At 41.5% G+C, this 20,854-nt stretch overlaps 1 protein-coding gene across 4 annotated transcripts in view; it reads left to right on the top strand.

Annotated features, from left to right (window-relative positions):
* LOC118357425 (carbonic anhydrase-related protein 10) overlaps positions 1–20,854 on the top strand; it is a 330,735-nt gene that overhangs the window by 281,125 nt on the left and 28,756 nt on the right. The window lies entirely within an intron of this gene.

The raw sequence follows: 20,854 nt of genomic DNA, 5'->3' as shown, positions 1-20,854 counted from the left end.
TTATTGGATTTGTTTAGGAAAATTGATTTTTTTGTGTAGCATAAGATTAATCAATCAATGAAGTCGTTGCAAAAACATAGATACTATTATTAAAAATATACCTACATAGCATGCTGGAAATATGAAAATAATGGGTGTGGTTTTGATAGGACTGTTTTACTCTCCACAGTATAAAACAATAACTCTGGTTACTAACAGCAATACTGGGATTAATTTACACCACTGAGTATTAATTTCACACTAATAGATGGAATTTAGCTCCTGAATCAACACTAGAAATGTTACACTGAAAAATCAACACTAGTCAACACTGACCAATTTGCTGTATATGGTTACAACCCTTTTTGGGGCTATATAGAACCATTTTTATGGTTCTTTATAGAACCTTTATGGGGAATGGTTCTACAAATAACTGTCCTTAATCTCAAAGGTTTTTTGTAGATCCTTTTGTAGAAGCGTGCAGGTTTTTGTCTTCTTCTGGTTCGTAATTATAGTGTTAAAATTCCTTCAACCCTATTATTCTAGCTATGGAACAGTCAGAGGTTGATGAGGAGAGAATTGAGAACCACTGATTTAGTCACCTAAATTGACACGAGGCCATACAGTACATGAGTCTTTCACAAATTACTGTCAATGCCCATAGTCATAGTTAACATATAAATCGGGCTGATATGGTTCTTTGTGTCCTTGTGATTCCAAATAGAATCTGTGTATCAACCCTATGAGCTTCTACTGCACAGAACCCTCACACGACTAAGATCACAAGGTTCTGCAATGAGACACACAGAGAGAGAAAAAGCGCGAGTGAGAGAGAGAGAGTGAGACAGGGAGAGCTGGAAGAGAAAAAGAAATAAAGAGAGTCCTATGTGCCTGCCTGGATGCAATGAGTGCCAGGGCTTCGGCTTTCCCCTTCATCCCCTGGGGTCTCTCCTCTCCTCACCACCCACCAGATAAATAAACTCCAGGACAGGACCCACGAGGAGTATGTGTGGGTGTCATCTTCTCCGATCTACTATTTTAAGATGCATCATGAAGACAAGATTTTGGAACAATGTTTTTTCTCCCTCTATTTCTTCCTCTCATCTTGTACTGAAGTTAGTCAGACAAAGGCAACAAGAGAAGAGGCAGCACAACAAAGAGGTGTTTATATTATTCGTTGTGTACAATAATGATTACATGTTGACTGAGCTCTCAGGATTAAGCTCTAATGAGTTTGCTGTCTTTCGACAAGGTGTTAGCAGAATATCTTAGCTGTGTTGATCAGTTACACCCCTTCACAAACTGTCTGTGTGGATCCTTGTCTTTTCATGAAGTACACAGAAGTGTTTTTTTAATGACTTACTTTGTAATGCCACTTAGACTGTGGTTACTTTAGGATTAGTTTTTTAGCTGTTACGATGTTCTGAGGTTAGACTTACACACATGCACTTTCACAAATACTCTCTCTCTCACACACACACATGCACCTCTTTGCCAGCAAGACTTGAGGAATACAAATTTGGGGTATTTTCTCTGCGGTAGATTTGTAGTACAGATGGAGCCTTGTTTCTGACAGACACGTTATGTACAATACTCCATCCCTGTGCTGGGTTGTCTCTCACACACTGTCTCCTACATCTGCCCCTGCTGCTCCCGTCTCAGAGTGATGAGTAGTCTGACACCACTCCCACAGCCCCATACTCCTACTGAATCGTAATAGAATTGTGAGGACTATCAGGAATGGCTTCCAGTGTGTGTGTGTGTGCGTGCGTGTGTATGTTTGTGTGACCCAGCAGGAACAGATGGTATTTGGGAAGGGGATCCGCAGTGCCAGACTCCATGCTGCCCTGGTGGCAATGCCATCTCCATGACACACACACACAAACCCTTGCACTGTGGCATTGCCATCTCCCTGGCACAGCCTGGTTGTAATAAGGTGATAATGGATGCCACTCGACACCGACAACCTGTCACTCAGCCAACACACACACACACACACATACACCTGTACTTACGTTCTAGTTTCTGTAACACTGTTTTTAAAGTGAGATGTATTCAGAATCATGTTTAAGCTAGCTGCTGTCCTTCTCTCTGTCATATCTCCTCTCGCCCACTACAGATGAAATTCATCAGGAAAAGTCCCGAAAAGTCACAAATTTTTGTCAGAGTCCACACTAGAATGCCACTTAGAATGCATAGACGTTAACATTAGCTTCATTGTTTCAGAATAAGCAGTATGCTGAATAGTAAGTGGGTATATTGAAACAGCTCCAAAATGCTACAATTATGGACAATATTCTATGCACTGGCTTTAGGTAATTATATTTTATATGACCACATTAATCACAGACTCAGGTGTGTATAATATACAGTATTGTGTGTATACTGTAATATATTCTCTATTCTGATATATATATATATAATCAATTTCTGCTTTCTGATTCACATCGAATGACTCCATGTGTTGGTTGATGTTAGTCCAATGTTCAAAGACCCGTAATAGCTCTCTGTCTTTGTGAAACCAGGGCATTAAAGCTTTATCCACTACTCTCATTCTGAACACACAAGCCCGTCTCCATAAATAGCATAAAATATTTATCCTGCATGGTACCTGCATGGTACCTGCCATATCAAAGCTATTTGCTTCCTTTGTCTTTTCATGCACCCGAGGTAAGCAAGAGTTAGGAAGAACATCTCAGCATTTCTTTTGAAGTGCATCATTCTACTCCGTAAAAAGTGGGACGGCACTGTTCATCTGAAGTGCTTTTCCTGATTGGTATGCGTAAAAATTACGCATTGGTTCAACCTGTTCTATTACATTTTTCTGAAATCAAATAATGACAGAACAAAAAAATCATTTTTTAATTGAATGAAAGCTTCTGAATTGCTTTTAACATGTCATGTCCTTTCGCATTGCATAGCGGTGGATGCAATTTAGCGGTAGCAGCCTATCAAAAGAGTTGGAGGCATGGCCTATTGGAGGGGCGTGGCTTTCAGATAGTTATTTTTGGCCAACTTAAGTCGAGGTAATCAAATCAAATTCATATCAACTTTATTGATATAGCCCTTCTCACATCAGCTGATATATCAAAGTGCTGTACAGAAACCCAGCCTAAAACCCCAAACAGCAAGGAATGCAGGTGTAGAAGCACAGTGGCTAGGAAAAACTCCTCAGAAAGGCCAAAACTAAATACTGGAGGCTGAGACAGGAGGGGTCAGGAGACACTGTGGCCCCATCCGATGATACCCCCGGACAGGGCCAAACAGGAAGGATATAACCCCACCCACTTTGCCAAAGCACAGCCCCCACACCGCTAGAGGGATATCTTCAACCACCAACTTACCATCCTGAGACAAGGCCAAGTATAGCCCACAAAGATCTCTGCCAAGGCACAACCCAAGGGGGGGCGCCAACCCAGACAGGAAGATCACGTCAGTGACTCAACCCACTCAAGTGACGCACCCCTCCTAGGGACGGCATGGAAGAGCACCAGTAAGCCAGTGGCTCAGCCCCTGCAATAGGGTTAGAGATAGAGAATCCCAGTGGAGAGAGGGGAACCGACCAGGCAGAGACAGCAAGGGCGGTTCGTTGCTCCAGAGCCTTTCCGTTCACCTTCACACTCCTGGGCCAGACTACACTAAATCATATGACCCACTGAAGAGATGAGTCTTCAGTAAAGACTTAAAGGTTGAGACCGAGTCTGCCTCTTTCACATGAGTAGGCAGACCATTCCATAAAAATGGAGCTCTCTAGGAGAAAGCCCTGCTTCCAGCTGTTTGCTTAGAAATTCTAGGGACAATTAGGAGGCCTGCATCTTGTGACCGTAGTGTACGTGTAGGTATGTACGGCAGGACCAAATTGGAAAGATAGGTAGGAGCAAGCCCATGTAATGCTTTGTAGGTTAGCAGTAATACCTTGAAGTCAGCCCTTACCTTAACAGGAAGCCGGTGTAGGGAGGCTAATACGATCAAATTTTGGGGTTCTAGTCAGGATTCTAGCAGCCGTATTTAGCACTAACTGAAATGTATCATTTATTTAGTGGTTTATCCGGGTAGCCGGAAAGTAGAGCATTGTAGTTTAACCTAGAAGTAACAAAAGCATGGATTAATTTTTCTGCATCATTTTTGGACAGAAAGGTTCTGATTTTGCAATGTTACGTAGATGGAAAAAAGCTGTCCTTGAAACAGTCTTGATATGTTCGTCAAAAGAGAGATCAGGGTCCAGAGTAATGCCGAGATCCTTCACAGTTTTATTTGAGACGACTGTACAACCATCAAGATTAATTGTCAGATTTAACAGAAGATCTCTTTGTTTCTTGGGACCTAGAACAAGCATCTCTGTTTTGTCCGAGTTTAAAAGTATAAAGTTTGCAGCCATCCACTTCCTTATGTCTGAAACACAGATTTCTAGGGAGGGCAATTTTGGGGCTTCACCATGTTTAATTGAAATGCACAGCTGTGTGTCATCCGCATAGCAGTGAAGGTTAACATTATGTTTTCAAATGACATCCCCAAGAGGTCAAATATAAAGTGAAAACAATAGTGGTCCTAAAACGGAATCTTGAGGAACACCGAAATTTACATTTGATTTGTCAGAGGACAAATCATTCACAGAGACAAATTGATATCTTTCCGACAGATAAGATCTCAACCAGGCTAGAACTTGTCCGTGTAGACCAATTTGGGTTTCAAATCTCTCCAAAAGAATGTGGTGATCGATGGTATCAAAAGCAGCACTAAGGTCTAGGAGCACAAGGACAGATGCAGAGCTTCGGTCTGACGCCATTAAAAGGTAATTTACCACCTTCCCAAGTGCAGTCTCAGTGCTATGATGGGGTCTAAAACCAGACTGAAGCATTTTGCATACATTGTTTGTCTTCAGGAAGACAGTGAGTTGCTGCGCAACAGCTTTTTCTAACATTTTAGAGAGGAATGGAAGATATTGGCCGATAGTTTTTTATATTTTCTGGGTCAAGGTTTGGCTTTTTCAAGAGAGGCTTAATTACTGCCACTTTTAGTGAGTTTGGTACACATTCGGTGGATGTCATTTATTTATTACACATTCGGTGGAGAGCCATTTATTATGTTCAACATAGGGGGGCCAAGCACAGGAAGCAGCTCTTTCAGTAGTTTAGTTGGAATAGGGTCCAGTATGCAGCTTGAAGGTTTAGAGGCCAAGATTATTTTCATCATTGTGTCAAGAGATATAGTACTCAAACACTGGAGTGTCTCCCTTGAGCCTAGGTCCTGACAGAGTTGTGCAGACTCAGGACAACTGAGCTTTGGAGGAATACACAGATTTACAGAGGAGTCCATAATTTGCTTTCTAATGATCATGATCTTTTCCTCAAAGAAGTTCATTAATTTATTACTGCTGAAGTGAAAGCCATCCTCTCTTTGGGAATGCTGCTTTTTAGTTAGCTTTGCGACAGTATCAAAAAGACATTTCGGATTGTTCTTATTTTCCTCAATTAAGTTGGAAAAATAGGATGATCAAGCAGCAGTGAGGGCTTTTCGATACTGCACGGTACTGTCTTTCCAAGCTAGTCGGAAGACTTCCAGTTTGGTGTGGCACCATTTCCGTTCCAATTTTCTGGAAGCTTGCTTCAGAGCTCGGGTATTTTCTGTATACCGGGGAGCCAGTTTTTTGTGACAAATGTTTTTAGTTTTTAGGGGTGCAACTGCATCTAGGTTATTGCGCAAGGTTAAATTGAGTTCCTCAGTTAGGTTGTTAAGTTACGGCTCTCGTTGGTGGTCGGAAGAGTAGACCAAAGTGCAGCGTGGAAAGTGTTAATGATTCTTATATTCAAAAAACACTCAAACAAAATAACAAAAGCGAAAACAAAAGTGCACAGTTCTGTCAGGCTCAGACACTAAACAGAAAACAAGATCCCACAACCTAATGGTGGGGGAAAAGGGCTGCCTAAGTATTATCCTCAATCAGAGACAACGATAGACAGTTGCCTCTGATTGGGAACCACACGCAGCCAAAAACAAAGAAACAGAAGACATAGAATTTGCCACCCGAGTCACACCCTGACCTAACCAAACAGAGAATAATAAGGATCTATAAGGTCAGGGCGTGACAGGTTAACTGATTGTTGTCCTCTGACGTCCTTGGGTAGGCAGAGGTAGTCTGGAAGGGCATCAAGGAATCTTTGAGTTGTCTGAGAATTTATAGCACGACTTTTGATGCTCCTTGGTTGGGGTCTGAGCAGATTATTTGTTGCAATTACAAACGTAATAAAATGGTGGTCCGATGTCCAAGGTTATGAGGAAAAACATTAAGATCCACAACATTTATTTCATGGAGCAAAACTAGGTCAAGAGAATGTGAATATTACAGTCACCATCTGCTGTTGACTACAAATCTGATAGGAATTCAGGGAACTCAGTGAGGAACGCTGTATAAGGCCCAGGAGGCCTGTAAACAGTAGCTATAAAAAGTGATTGGGGAGGCTGCATGATTTCATGATTTCAAAAGACAAAACGTCGGGGTATTTTTTGTAAATTGAAATTCGCTATCGTAAATGTTAGAAACACCTCCGCCTTTGCGGGATGCACGGGGGATATGGTCACTAGTGTAACCAGGAGATGAGGCCTCATTTAACACAGTAAATTCATCAGGCCTGTTATGGATCATGCGAATTTTCGCGGCTTTTTGTTAAAAATCGCGCAACATTTCAAAGTCCTGCTACTCATGCCAGGAATATAGTATATGCAAATGATAAGTATGTGTGTATAGAAAACACTCTGAAGTCTCTAAAACTAGTTAAATCGTGTCTGTGGCTATAACATAACGTGTTTAGGAGTAAAAATCCCTCGAAAAACTGTTCTCCAAAAACACAAAAAATATATTAATCCGCCAGTCAATGTATTGTCTAAGGCGACCGCAAATAAATGAAGATGCCCTGTAAACGCCTACAGCTTCCACCCGATGTCGCCAGTGCTGGCATTTCGAGTCTACTTAATCCTTGGTTGGATGACGTTTTGGCCTTTCCTGTTTTAGTCTCACCACAGGATGTTGTGAAATTGAAAACAATGGAGGATGATTTCAAGACGTGCTGCTATCGAATACAGATCGCCCCGTGGTCAATTTGATAGATTATTAACGTTTATTAATACCTAAAGTTGGTTTAGAAAAGTAGGTTGAAGTGATTTGTAAAAGTTTATAGGCAACTTTTGTAATTTTAAAAAGTGACGTTGCGTCTTGTAAAATGGAATATTCCTGGATCAGACCGGTCTAAGGAAAACAACATTTTGGCTATACAATGACGGATTTAATCGGGAAAAAGACCCAATTGTGATGTTTATGGGATATATAGGAGTGCCAAGAAAGAAGCTCGTCAAAGGTAATGAATGTTTTATATTTTATTTCTGCGTTTTGGGTAGCGCCGGCTACCGCAAAATCTGTTGTTTTTGGTGACGTTCCAGTATTTTGGGGGGTGCATGCTATCAGATAATAGCTTCTCATGCTTTCGCCGAAAAGCATTTTACAAATCTGACTTGGTTGCTATATTCACAACGAGTGTAGCTTTAATTCAGTACCTTGCATGTGTGTTTTAATGAAAGTTTGAGTTTTATCAAAAACTATAGGTGGCGCTCTTGAAATTTCCGCTGATTTGGTCCCGACAGCGGAACCAAATCCCTAACAAGTTTTAAGCCATGTTTCAGTCAGGCCAATCACATCAAGATTATGATCAGTGATTCGTTAATTGACTATGACTGCCTTTGAAGTGAGGGATCTAACATTAAGTAGCCATATTTTGAGATGTGAGGTATCACGATCTCTTTCAATACTGGCAGGAATGGAGGAGGTCTTTATTCTAGTGAGATTGCTAAGGCGAACACCACCATGTTTGGGGAGAACCGGTTGAAAGTTTGTCAGCTGAATGAGCGACACTGGTTGAGCATTCCTACAGCATTTCCCTCCAGAAGCCATGAGAAAGTTGTTTGGCTGCGGGGACCGTGCGAGGGGATTTATACTAACGTTACTGTCTGTACTTACTGGTGGCCACTGCAATTAGAAGGCATCATGTTAATGATACTACTTAGCTTCAGCTGTTGGAAGTCCTGACAAACCATGTCCAGATAAAACGTCCGGAGTGAAAAAGTTGATTGAGGGAAAAACTAAAAATATAAACGGTAATTAAAAAGTAAAAACCGTAAAGTTGTCAGGTAGCAAAGTAAGGTTGGCAACAAAATGCGCAGCAGCACGTAAACAAGTCTGCAAGTTGCGACCGGAAAAGACTCATCTTCCAGCTAGTTTGAACACATAGAACCGATATTATAATGTGTCTTTTGTTAGTTTTAAGAATGTATGTTCACTGCTAGCACCGACTCATAAATGACATTGGCATAAGTGCTGTGATACTAAAGAGGCAGGAAACATTTCCATTGAAGAGATGGTCACCATTTGGTTAAAATATTGTAACCAGTTAATGTGAAAGTTTTATGTAAAAAAAAGTGTTTAGAGTCTTTATTTAATGTTATGGAACCAATTTACTACCTTGACTAACGGGAAATTGATTGAATTGATTCTAACCCAATTGAAGAAATGTGGATAAGTAATTCCAAAGTGAAAAATCTACTTGGTACAACATGAAAAAATGGGTTGTGTAACAGTTGTTGGTGGTTGAAGGTGGGGACCAAGGTGCAGCGTTGTACGTGTTCTTGTTATTTTGAACTGAGCACTGAATAAAAAACAACAAAGAGAACAACCGAAACAGTTCTGTCTTGTGCAGACACAAAATCAGAAAGCAACTACCTGCAAAAAAAACCTGTGGGAAAAGCTACCTAAGTATGGTTCTCAATCAGAGACAACGATAGACAGCTGCCTCCGATTGAGAACCACACCCGGCCAAACAACAAAGAAATACAACACATACAAAATGAACATAGAATGCCCACCCAAATCCCACCCTGACCCCCTACAAAGGTGCGGAAAACCTGAACCAAAACCTGAACCTATATGGGAGGGTCTGGGTGGGCATTTCTCCGCGGTGGTGGCTCTGGTGAGGGACCCTCACCGCCGACCCAGGTGACAAACTAATTGACTTACCAGTTGATGGAAATTCTTTAAGTTGATTTTTATATTTTATATTTTTCTCTCCATAACTTTACACCTTACCTTAGAAGAACTTCACTCTGACTGTCTGTAGTTTGGAATAGAACTAAACTCTGCTGTTCTGATTCTAAAATGGAACTGCCCAGTACATGATTATAACCCACTGTTTCAAGGTGAGACTATAATATTATCCTCAACCTCTCTCGTTCTTATGTCGCCGGGCTCCATATTTGATTTCAAACAGTGGTGGAGACAGCTCATATACCATGCTGGTTGTCTGAGTGCTGTATGCCGTCTTTTATCAGGCTGACAACGACAGTGATGACAAAGGCGGGGGGAGGGTCTGAATCACTACCTGGAGCCTCAAGAGGCTTAGGTGAGATGATGGTGGCGTCTAATCCGACCGCCATTAGGTATTGAAGAGGTGGAAGAGGGAGGAGAGGAGACACTGAGTCAGACACTGATCATGACTCAACCACTCTGAGATGTCTGTGAGGGAGCGAGAGAGAAAGAGAGAGAGAGGAGGGGGAAGAGAGAGAGTAGAAAGAGAGAGGCAAGCAGAGGGGTGGAGGCTGAAAGAGAGAGAAAGTAGATGCAGAGAGAAGTGATGGGAGAGAAAGAGAGAGAGAGAGTATATAGAGAAGGGATGGGAGGGAAAGAAATAAAGAAATAAAGAGTAGATGAGGAGAAAGGGAATGGGAGTAGCGGAGAGAAAGAGGTGGTTAGAGTGAGTGAGATACAAAATGGCACAGACAGAGAGCTGCTACAATCTTCCCTGTCCCTCATTACAAGTAGTGTGTTATCTCTCTTTCAGCCTGAGCCACTCATCGTATCAGAGAGTAGGCTGTTTATCCAGTCATTTTAGAAGATAGTATCTAGTGGCATAGGGTGGTCCTGTGGTCTCTGGAACAGACAGCATTAGTTTAAATCTGTCTCGGCGATATTTCAGCATCTCTTTACTCTATCTTTCCTCCCTGTCCTATCCAATAACCCCAAAAATACTTGAGGAGTGGGACTGCCCCCCTCCTTAAAAAAAAAACATATCTAGGAGTTTTAGAAGTTTTGGACATCAAGATGGAATGTCATCTTGATTGTTAGGATGAGGAAACACTTCCCAAACTCGTTTAATCTTAAAATCCCTTCATATCAAAACCACTTTGGGATAAACACTATCCCAAAAACTATCCCAAAGAAGCAAACATATGCTTCTATTTTCACAAAGATCAAAATTGTGTCATGATTTAAAAAAAGATCTGGCCACCATTTAACCACTTTTTTGTAAATCTTGTTTTTAATCACATTGAAGCCCTTTGGAGCTACGTTTACAAGCCGTTTTTTCAGCAGCCAACAATTTTGAGAATGACTTTATGAAGGGCATGCTATCTCTCTGGGTTTTGGAAAGCTTATCAAAGTTTATTGGTCACATACACACAGATTTCCAAATGTTATCGATGGTGCTGCGTAATTCTTATTTTTCGAACTCCTTAACTTCTTAGTGATCCCTTCGCACGCCAATCCCGTTAACGGAATTGATTTGACAACACCCAGTGAAATAGCAGTGCGCCAAATTCAAAACCAGAAATACTCAAAATAATGATTCAGTGTTATACATTGGTTTAAAGATTAACTTCTTGTTAATCCAGCCACAGTGTCAGATTTCAAAAATAGCAAACCATGCTATTATCTGAGGACAGCACCCCTACAAACAAACACATGCAAATCATATTTCAACCCACCAGGAGCGACACAAAAGTCAGAAATAATGATATAATTCATACCTTTGAAAATCTTCTGTTGGCACTCCAATATGTCCATCAAACATCACAAATGATCCTTTTGTTCGATAAATTCCGTCGTTATATCTCCAAAATGTCAATTTATTTGGCGCGATTGATTCAGAAAATACACCGGTTCCAACTCGCGCATCATGACTACAAAGTAAGTTACCTGTAAACTTGATCAAAACATTTCAATCAACTTTCCTAATCCAACTTTAGGTATTGTTAAACGTAAATAAATCAATAAAATTTAAGACGGAATCAACTGTGTTCTATACCAGACGGAAAAAAAATTGGAGCGAGCTTTCAGGTCACGCACCCCAACCACAACAGTACACTTGGCTATCCACCCAGATAGGAAATGGCTACCTCTTCATTTCTAAGGAAAACATTAACCAATTTCTAAAGACTGTTGACATCTAGTGGAAGCGATAGGAACTGCAAGCAAGTGCCTTAGAAATCTAGATCCACATAGAAAACACATTGAAAAGAGTGTCCTCGAGGTTTCGCCTGCCAAATAAGTTCTGTTATACGCACAGACCTAATTTTAACAGGTTTAGAAACTATAGTTTTAGAAACTATGTTTTCTATCCAAATCTACCTATAATTGTATAGTGTATAGACAGTATGGACAAAATACGCTGAGTGTACAAAACATTCTCTCTCTCTCTCCCTTCCTCTTTCTCTCCATCTCCCCCCTCTCTCTCTCTCTCTCTCTCTCTCTCTCTCTCTCTCTCTCTCTCTCTCTCTCTCCCCTCTCCCTCCCTCCCTCTGCCTCACTCACTACGTAAAACAATTCTCCAATCTTTTAATTTAATCAGATGTATTATGGTTTTTCTTTGATGCATCACTCACCACTTGATACCAGAAACAATAGTAAAGCCTCCTTATTATTATTGCTGGAAAACTGCAAGGTGTACTAATCACAAGCTGAAACCTTTCAACTTTATTTTTTTTTACATCCATTAACCTAATTATGTATGACATGTGTTGTACATGAAAAACTATATGAATAGTAATACCATCATGCTATCATTCTCGCTATGGATACGAGCGTCTGCTAAATTACTAAAATCTAAATGTGATGTAAATGTAGAATTTAATATAATTAAACCTCAGAATGCCAGAATTCCATAACTACTAGAATGGCCGGTCATTCTGACCGTTGATATTTTAATTGTATAAATATTCCATAATAAATATTCCATAATAAATATTCCATAATAAATATTCCATAATGAATAATACATTTCTGAATGAATGCATTTATTATGTTAAAATAGGTCATAAGAATACCTCAGGACACCAACTGTAAATTGTAATCAGTCAGAAAAATAAATGTGGCCTAAAGACATGATGAAATTGACAATAGTCTGATGGGTGACAATATTATAAATTGTCAAATAGAGAATGAAGAGACTGATGACCAAATCAAATCAAATTGTATTGGTCACATACACATGGTTAGCAGATGTTAATGCGAGTGTAGCGAAATGCTTGTGCTTCTAGTTCTGACCATGCAGTAATATGACCATAAGTAATCTAACCTAACAATTTAACAACAACTACCTTATACACACACAAGTGTAAAGGAATGAATAAGAATATGTACATATAAATACATGAATGAGTGATGGCTGAACGGCATAGGCAAGATGCAGTAGATGGTATAGAGTACAGTATATACATATTAAATGAGTAATGTAGGGTATGTAAACATTATATAAAATGACATTGTTTAAAGTGGCTAGTGATACATTTATTACATACATTTTTCCATTATTAAAGTGGCTAGAGTTGAGTCAGTATGTTGGCAACAGCCACCTGCTCGCCAGCACAGCGTAAATTGACAAAGTAGGGAACAGTGCTTACCGAATAGCACTTCTTCCACATCATCGTAGAGAGGTCCATGCAGGCCATTCTTTTTGATTACTATACCTTATCAGAATTAGCAGATTCAAAGGTTTCTAATTAACCTACTTTTGGCTACTGGTAACAACTGTACAGATTGCATGAATGGTCTCTGTTTCTAAATATAACTTTTCCCTAGAATAACCTTGGCTCCATGCATTCCTCATGTGAGTAGGCTACTGGTGACAATCACTCAAAACCTTCGATTCTGTTCTGTTGAAATAAATTGCCTGATATCATGTTTTTAAGGCCTTCCTAAAATAAATATGAATGGATTTATTTGTGATTGTGTATATGAACACCAGCTAGGCAGAGAGCATCATAATGAATCAAAACAACTTTAAATGTGTAACTACTCTGCCATTTTTATAGTCATGTCCCCCTCGTCCTTGAATTTGTCATAATACGTCTATAAAAAATAGATTATCATTGATATAATCTTAATATCACAAACAGAACTGGGGTTATAACCAATATGAGGAGGGCATGTCATTTTTTTATGGGTATCCCCGGCCTACTCCGCACATACAGTATAACACTGGGGCTCCCGAGTGGCGCAGCGGTCTAAGGCATGCAGTACTAGAGGCGTCACTACAGACCCTGGTTCGATCCCGAACAATGAAATGGATCATGACATCTCTGATGATTCATTCTGAACGGCTTTCCATATCTGGGGAAGGATCCATATCGGGCAGCAGGTAACAGAGTGTTGGATCATGTTTCGGATCAGAAGGCACTGCTGTACTAGGAGAAAGGAGGAACTCAGCGCTGGCCTGTTGCTATGTTCTACACAGTGGCAGGTACTTATGGATGCCAAGGGAAGCCAGTGAGCATTTCAAATAAAATAATAGCCAATCAGCGTTGAGCTAAACTGAGTGAGCTCAACTGTGAATGGTCCTGGCGCACCAAAAAAATGGTTAAGGGAAGCCAGTTTGGATTTGGCTTCACACCAATCACATGACATCAAAAGCAGAAGAACGTTTACTTAATTTCCCGTACTGGCCAATGATTATAACGGCAATTCTGATCCAACCATAAATTCATACATTGTGTCCCTGGCCTGGGAGGATGAAATTCAATATGTAGCTTGATGTACTAGGCTAATGTTAACTAGCTGGCCTGGAACATCATTACCCATGAAGGAAGTTAGGCTAGCGAGCAAGCATTTTAGCCAGGTAGCCTAGTACAACAAAAACTAAAAGTGTGTCATTGGAATTTCTCTACAAGTGGGGTAGGACAGCATGTTTTTCTACTTGCAAGCACACACACAAATCAGTACCATGGACAGCCACATCATATTTTGTTTATGTTGATTGGACTAAATCATTTTTGGTATCTTTTAGTTGTCACTGTATTAAACTAAGCGTAGGTGATTTGATGATGTTGAAATGTTGAATTGAAAATGGTGCTGGAATCGTTGAGGCAGCGCCTGCTTTCTTTTCGACTTGCGGTAACTCTCCATGGTTGTACATCAATGGTTGTTTAGTAATCTGAAAATGTTGAAAACATGACACTTTCTTGACCATGTTGTAGGTCATGTAACTGTTTGCTGCTTTCCGGTTTTGTGATGAAACAAAGGTTTGGTTGAATTTATTCTGTCACTGTGTCTTCTTATTGTCTCGTCCTTAGACCTATATATCAGGGTTGCAAGGCATATGCACTAACAGGTTATAGAGCGAACAATGCAATTATCACAACAGAGATGGTAATATGGCTTTTTTTCTGGCTTGACTTCCCCAATGATTTTAACCATGCATCGCTACTGGTTCTACAACATGCTTGACTTGGCTGCTATCAACGCACACCATTGGAGGCTCCTCAGAGGAGGAAAGGGAAGAGCATTCTCAGTGAATTTCATAAAAATAGTGAAACATAAAAAACGTTAGCATTTGTAGATAGACTGCCACCAAATAATTGATTAAAACACACTGTTTTGCAATGAAGATCTACAGTAGCCTCAACAGCACTCTGTAGTGTAGAACCATGGTGTAGCTGGAGGACAGCTAGCTTCTGTCCTCCTCTGGGTACATTGATTTCAATACAAAACCTAGGAGGCTCATGGTTCTCACCCCCTTCCATAGACTTACACAGTAATTATGACAATTCATCCAACATATCAGAGCACTTGCAGCATAATTGACATGTTGTCTACCCAATCAAAGGATCAGATAAATAATCTAGTACTGAACGCATAAGCTACACTGCAGTGAATAAAATGTGGTGAGTAGTTGACTCAAAGAGAGAGAAAGACAATAGTTGAACAGTTTTTAACAAATACATTTCTTCCAAAAATTAAGGAGACACGCGAGAGAGAGGGAGAGCTAGCTATATTACGTAGTATAGATTTTTGTTCACTTAGCTATTGTCAAATGCAGCTAGCTAGTCTAGCCTACTCAAACACCTGGCTCAAACAAAGAGGGATGCTATGTTATCTAGTTGGTGTCACGTCCTGACCTTAGTTCCTTTTTTATGTCTCTATTTTGGTTTGGTCAGGGCGTGAGTTGGGGTGTGCATTCTATGTTTTTCATTCTATGTTTTGTTCTGTGTGTTGTATTTCTATGTGTTTGGCCTGGTATGGTTCCCAATCAGAGGCAGCTGTCAATCGTTGTCTCTGATTGAGAACCATACTTAGGTAGCCTGTTCCCACCTGTGTTTGTGGGTAGTTGTTTCCTGCTTTGTGTTTTTTCACCTTACAGGACTGTTTCATGTCGTTCACTCTCTTTGTTGTTTTTTGTCATTCAGTGTTCAGTTTATTTAATTAAATTTACTATGAACACTTACCACGCTGCGTGTTGGTCCGATGATTCCTATTCCTCATCATCAGACGAAGAGGAGAGCCGTTACAGAACTACCCACCACCAAAGGACCAAGCAGTGTGGAAGAATGGACTCCTGGACATGGGAGGAAATCTTGGACGGCAAGAGACAATGGGAGAGTATGGGAGAGTATCGTCACCGTAAAGAGGAGCTAGAGGCAGCCAAAGCGGAGCGGCGACGCTACGAGGAGTTGGCTCGAGGAAAAGTGCACGAGATGCAGCCCCAGAATTTTTGGGGGGAAGGCACACGGGAAGATTGGCGGAGTCACGTAGGAGACCTGAGCCAACTCCCCGTGCTTACCGGGTGGAACGTGATACTGGTCAGGCACCGCGTTATGCGGTGGAGCGCACGGTGTCTCCAGTGCACGTTCACAGCCCGGTACGTTACATCGCAGCTCCTCGAATCGGCCGAGCTAGAGTGGGCATCGAGCCAGAAGGGATGAAGCCGGCTCAGCGCATCTGGTCTCCAGTGCGTCTCCTCTGCCCAGGTTATACGGCACCAGCCCTATGCACGGTATCCCCGGTTCGCCAGCACAGCCCAGTGCGGCCTGTTCCAGGGAGGAGGTCAGAGATCTGGCCGTGTGGTGCCATGAGCAGCTCTCGGCTGGGTTTCACTTTATAATCCGTGATACGTTGCAAGCCCTGCCACATCCGACAAGCACCAGCGCCGGTGTAGGAGGATTCGATCTTAGTCCTGTATTGAAGCCTTGCCTGTTTGATGGTTCGTCAGAGGGCGTAGCGGGATTTCTTATAAGCGTCCGGATTAGTGTCCTGCTTCTTGAAAGCGGCAACTCTAACCTTTAGCTCAGTATGGATGTTGCCTGTAATCCATGGCTTCTGGAGTTATGGTTATGGTCCAATTCATACATGCACCAGCAACATTAGCTGTGTGCCGTTATGTTCTTAATGATACAACATACGGTAATCATAATAATAGAGCATTTAGGATCATCTTGTATCAATATCACCATATTGATCTGTGTGTATAGTAGACATGACTGTTCTGTTTTTCTCATTACTGTGACGTTGTCGTTTCATATTATTGATATTGTATCTGAGCTGGTAATACAGTATCAGGCCCCCTAGACACACACAGAGCAAACTCCTTTACAACATGTTTACCTTGAATACAATATTTCCTTGTTGTGGTCATCATTACAGCTTAATTGGCTTTAGAATATCTTCTGTAGAAAACATCAGTGAACTAATTAAAAACATGTTAGAGATTCTGATTTAACAAATCCTGTGATGTTGAGTTAGAGAAGGAGAGATGAAGCTGGAGGAAAATAATAGTTTGACCTCTTGAATGAACTTTTCCATTTACACTTTTCGAGAGGATCCTTTTAAAAATGTTCAGTCAAAGACTCCCATTCCCGTTTTTCTCTCTATCTATTCATCTCTCTCTCTCTCTCTCTCTCTCTCTCTCTCTCTCTCTCTCTCTCTCTCTCTCTCTCTCTCTCTCTCTCTCTCTCCATCCTTCCCACCTCTCTTCTGTGAGGATGATCTTCCTCCCCTTTCTACTCTTCTCCCACCCTCCTCGTGTTCTGCCCACTCCAGCCGCAGGTGGTGGAGTGGTACTATAGAATAGAGCTTTGTGATCGCATATCAAATGCACACAAGCAAGTGGGTACAAACACTCCCCTCCCCTAACGCACACTGCTGATTGTTGTTCTCTCCTGTTGGCTAGTATACTCCTGTGGTATTGAAACCAACTTCTGTGTCTAAGAGAGAACACAAATGTCAGCTGTCAGGAAACCACAATAGAGATGTTGTTTACTAGAGATGTTAGTGTGATTGTGGTTTGATATGGAGGATGGGATGCTTTGGTTCGAATGACACACTGTGTTGGTGTTCTCAGCTTAGATTGTCGCTCTCTTTCTTGTGCCTCGTGAGAAGAATTTGTCTGAAGTGACAAAACATACTTTTGATGAGTCTAATAGTCCGTGGTTTACTATCAACGTTTTTGTGCGAGTCAACGTATCAACACACACACATACGAACCTCAACACAAAATGAAATAAAAAACTAAAATGTTCCCTCTTCAAAGCTGGTACCCGTGGCGATTAGATCTGTCAAAGCAACACGGGGACGTCACACATAAAACTGTCAAGTTAAGAAATTAAAGTGCAGCAAAGCATTTACTCATAGAATTTTGAATTCATGAATACAAATTATGGCTTGAGATGTGGAGTGAAATAACTCAGTGGACTCTGTTGACGATACCTGGGCATGTTATATGATTCACACAACACATTGCTGTATGGATGTTCGATGGCTGTGGAAGTTAGCAACAATCCACAATATTGTTGTCACATGAATGTATTTCAAGTGATATAATATCCTCTGTCTTTTAATGATTGAATCGTTGGTTTGACTATCTGTATCTGAAATGTAATTCCATATCACTGCACTTTGGCTATTAGTGTCCATTACGCGCAGATCTAGGATCAGTGTCCTTGCCAAATCATGCAACACTGACTGACTGATCATGCAACACTGTTTCAAAGCAACAGTGACGAGACAGCTTATAGGGAGGAGGACAGAGGTCAGAGACCTGGCTGTGTGGTGCCAGGACAACAACCTCTCCCTCAATGTGATCAAGACAAAGGAGATGATTGTGGACTACAAGAGAAAGAGGACCAAGCATGCCCCCATTCTCATCAACTGGGCTGTAGTGGAGCCGGTTGAGAGCTTCAAGTTCCTTGGTGTCCACATCACCAACAAACTAACATGGTCCAAGCACACCAAGACAGTCGTGAAGAGGGCAAGACAAAACCTATTCCCCCTCAGGAGACTGAAAAGATTTGACATGGGTCCTCAGATCCTAAAAAGGTTCTACAGCAGCACCATCGAGAGCATCCTGGTTGCATGACTGCCTGTATGGCAACTGCTCGGCCTCCGACCGCAAGGCACTACAGAGGGTAGTGCGTACGGCCCAGTACATCACTGGGGCCAAACTTCCTGCCGTCCAGGACCTCTATACCAAGTTGTGTCAAAGCAAGGCCCTAAAAATTATCAAAGACTCCAGCTACCCTAGTCATAGACTGTTCTCTCTGCTTCTGTTCTCTCTACCGGAGTGCCAAGTCTAGGTCCAAGAGGCTTATAAACAGCTTCTACCCCCAAGCCATAAGACTCCTGAACATCTAATCAAATGGCTACCCAGACTATTTGACCCCCCCATCCCCCTCCTCTTTTTTATACCGCTGCTACTCTCTGTTGTTGTCATCTATGCATAGTCACTTTAATAACTCTACCTACATGTACATATTACCTCGACTATCCGTTGCCCCCGCACATTGACTCTTTAGCGGTACCCCCCTAGTCTCGCTGTTGTTATTTCACTGCTGCTCTTGAATTACTTGTTACTTTTATTTCTTATTCGTATTTTTAATTTTTAAACTGCGTTGTTTGTTAGGGGCTCGTAAATAGGCATTTCACTGTAAGGTACAATTTGATTTGATTTGAGTGTCTAGAGGGTTTCTCTATTCCTATCAGCATATCACTATGAGACAGAGAGCCATACACCATCACTTCTCTCTCCTTGCCCAGCTCAATACACACTCCACTAGCCTCGCTTTTTACCCTGTTGCCTTTAGCCATTTATCCTGGGATGTGCACTCAACCACAGGAACAGATATTGGATGGAAAGACTTGTTATTCCGGACCATGTGTGTGTGTATGCACCGTACTGCATAGAAGTGTAACATTGGATACGATGTGGGGAGAAAAGCCTTCAGGCTATTCAGTATTCAATCCCCTCCCGCCGTACAATGTCGTAAATCACATAATTATCTTTGAGGTGTATAATCTTGGTTCTTTGAATTGCTACATAACTTCATCCTATTATCCCCCCACGTCGCTCATTACACAGCCACAGTGATTCTATATGAATTGAGAAAGCCATATAATGACACATTCACCTCAGCCTTGTTCTCATGCATAATGGTGGGCTGAGTAGGTGAGTTGTCTTGAGGGGGGTTGAGGTATTCCAGCCTTTTCAGGGGTAATTCCGACGCCGCTGAGGTAACCGGCCAGATCAGCAGAGCTAAAAAAAAAGTGCTGCTTCTCTTTCTTTGCTCTACCTTTCTTGCCGTTGGCACTTGATCCAACGCTCCCTCCCTTTCCCACATTCTCTCTCCCGGGCGCTCTCTATCCCCTTTCAAATCATAGATTTTTCAAAGGTTCTATGAAATATTTACGATGTGTGAGCAGAGTTCTTTCTCTGGGAATTTGGGGGGAGGGGGTCTTTTTGAAGGCTAGTGGTAAAAGGGAAGGGAGAGAGAGGGAATAGAGGGAGTGAGAGGGAGAGAGAGAGAGCAGTGGAGAGAGGGGAGAGAAAAAAAGAAAGAGCGAGATAAGAGCTATGGAAGCTCTCGTAGAATCGTGCCTGCAATACCAACTGTTCACTTTGAAACTACTGGGTATAAATAAATAAACATATCCACTGATAAAGATCGTTATTCACTGCTGTTGTACGGCTGCATTTCCCCTTAAAGCCTCTGATCCAATCGATTCCGAGGGGATTCCGACAGGCCTCAGTCTTTGAACCCGTACCCCTCGTGTTGTGTTTTTATCTTCCTCCTCCCCTCTAATTCCACATCTCTTTTGTATTTTGAAGGGTTGTTGTTTCAGATAACACTGTCTCTCGTACTTAGACGCTGTAACACGTTAAGCCTTGAGACTGTTACTCACACAGCAAATTCTCCAGTGTTAAATCAACACGAGCAGTGTTACATTTAACGCTGGTCCAGTGTCTATATGGGTCCACACTTTTCAGTGTTAAATGAACACACTGCTAAGTGTAAAGCCTTATTTGCATATTTCCCTGAGTGCCTTATCTTTTGAGTGAATTGTAGAGTTACCACCTATGACTGTTTTTGTTAGTGACAGAGAGATGGTTGTTGGTGCATTCATCCATTTTTAGTCCTATGTGGTGATGGAGGAAACACAGCTTCCTGAAGCATTTCAGGAAGCATTTCCAGCCAATTGTGTCAAAAATAGGTTAATTACTCGAGGCTTTGATCAACACAGTGTACACTAGAGGTTCCTGCTGGTCAAAATCCTTTAGAACAGCCACATTATTATAGATGAGGTCGACACGCCGTAGCAAGTTTGCAGCGTAGCCTTTTGTCTTCTACCAGAACCAATACCAAACCAATCAGGTGGTTGTTTGACAAAACAAAGCTTCGGATGTCATTGATCACGTGCTTATGATAAAGCGATACAGGTATCGGCACACTGCTTTGAAGTACACTGCTTAGCGAATTTGACACGTGCCTCAGAGCTCCGGTATCAAATGTAACA

Source organism: Oncorhynchus keta, chromosome 24 (assembly GCF_023373465.1).
Source record: "Oncorhynchus keta strain PuntledgeMale-10-30-2019 chromosome 24, Oket_V2, whole genome shotgun sequence".
NCBI lineage: Eukaryota > Metazoa > Chordata > Actinopteri > Salmoniformes > Salmonidae > Oncorhynchus > Oncorhynchus keta.
This window is presented reverse-complemented; position numbering and strand designations above follow the sequence as displayed.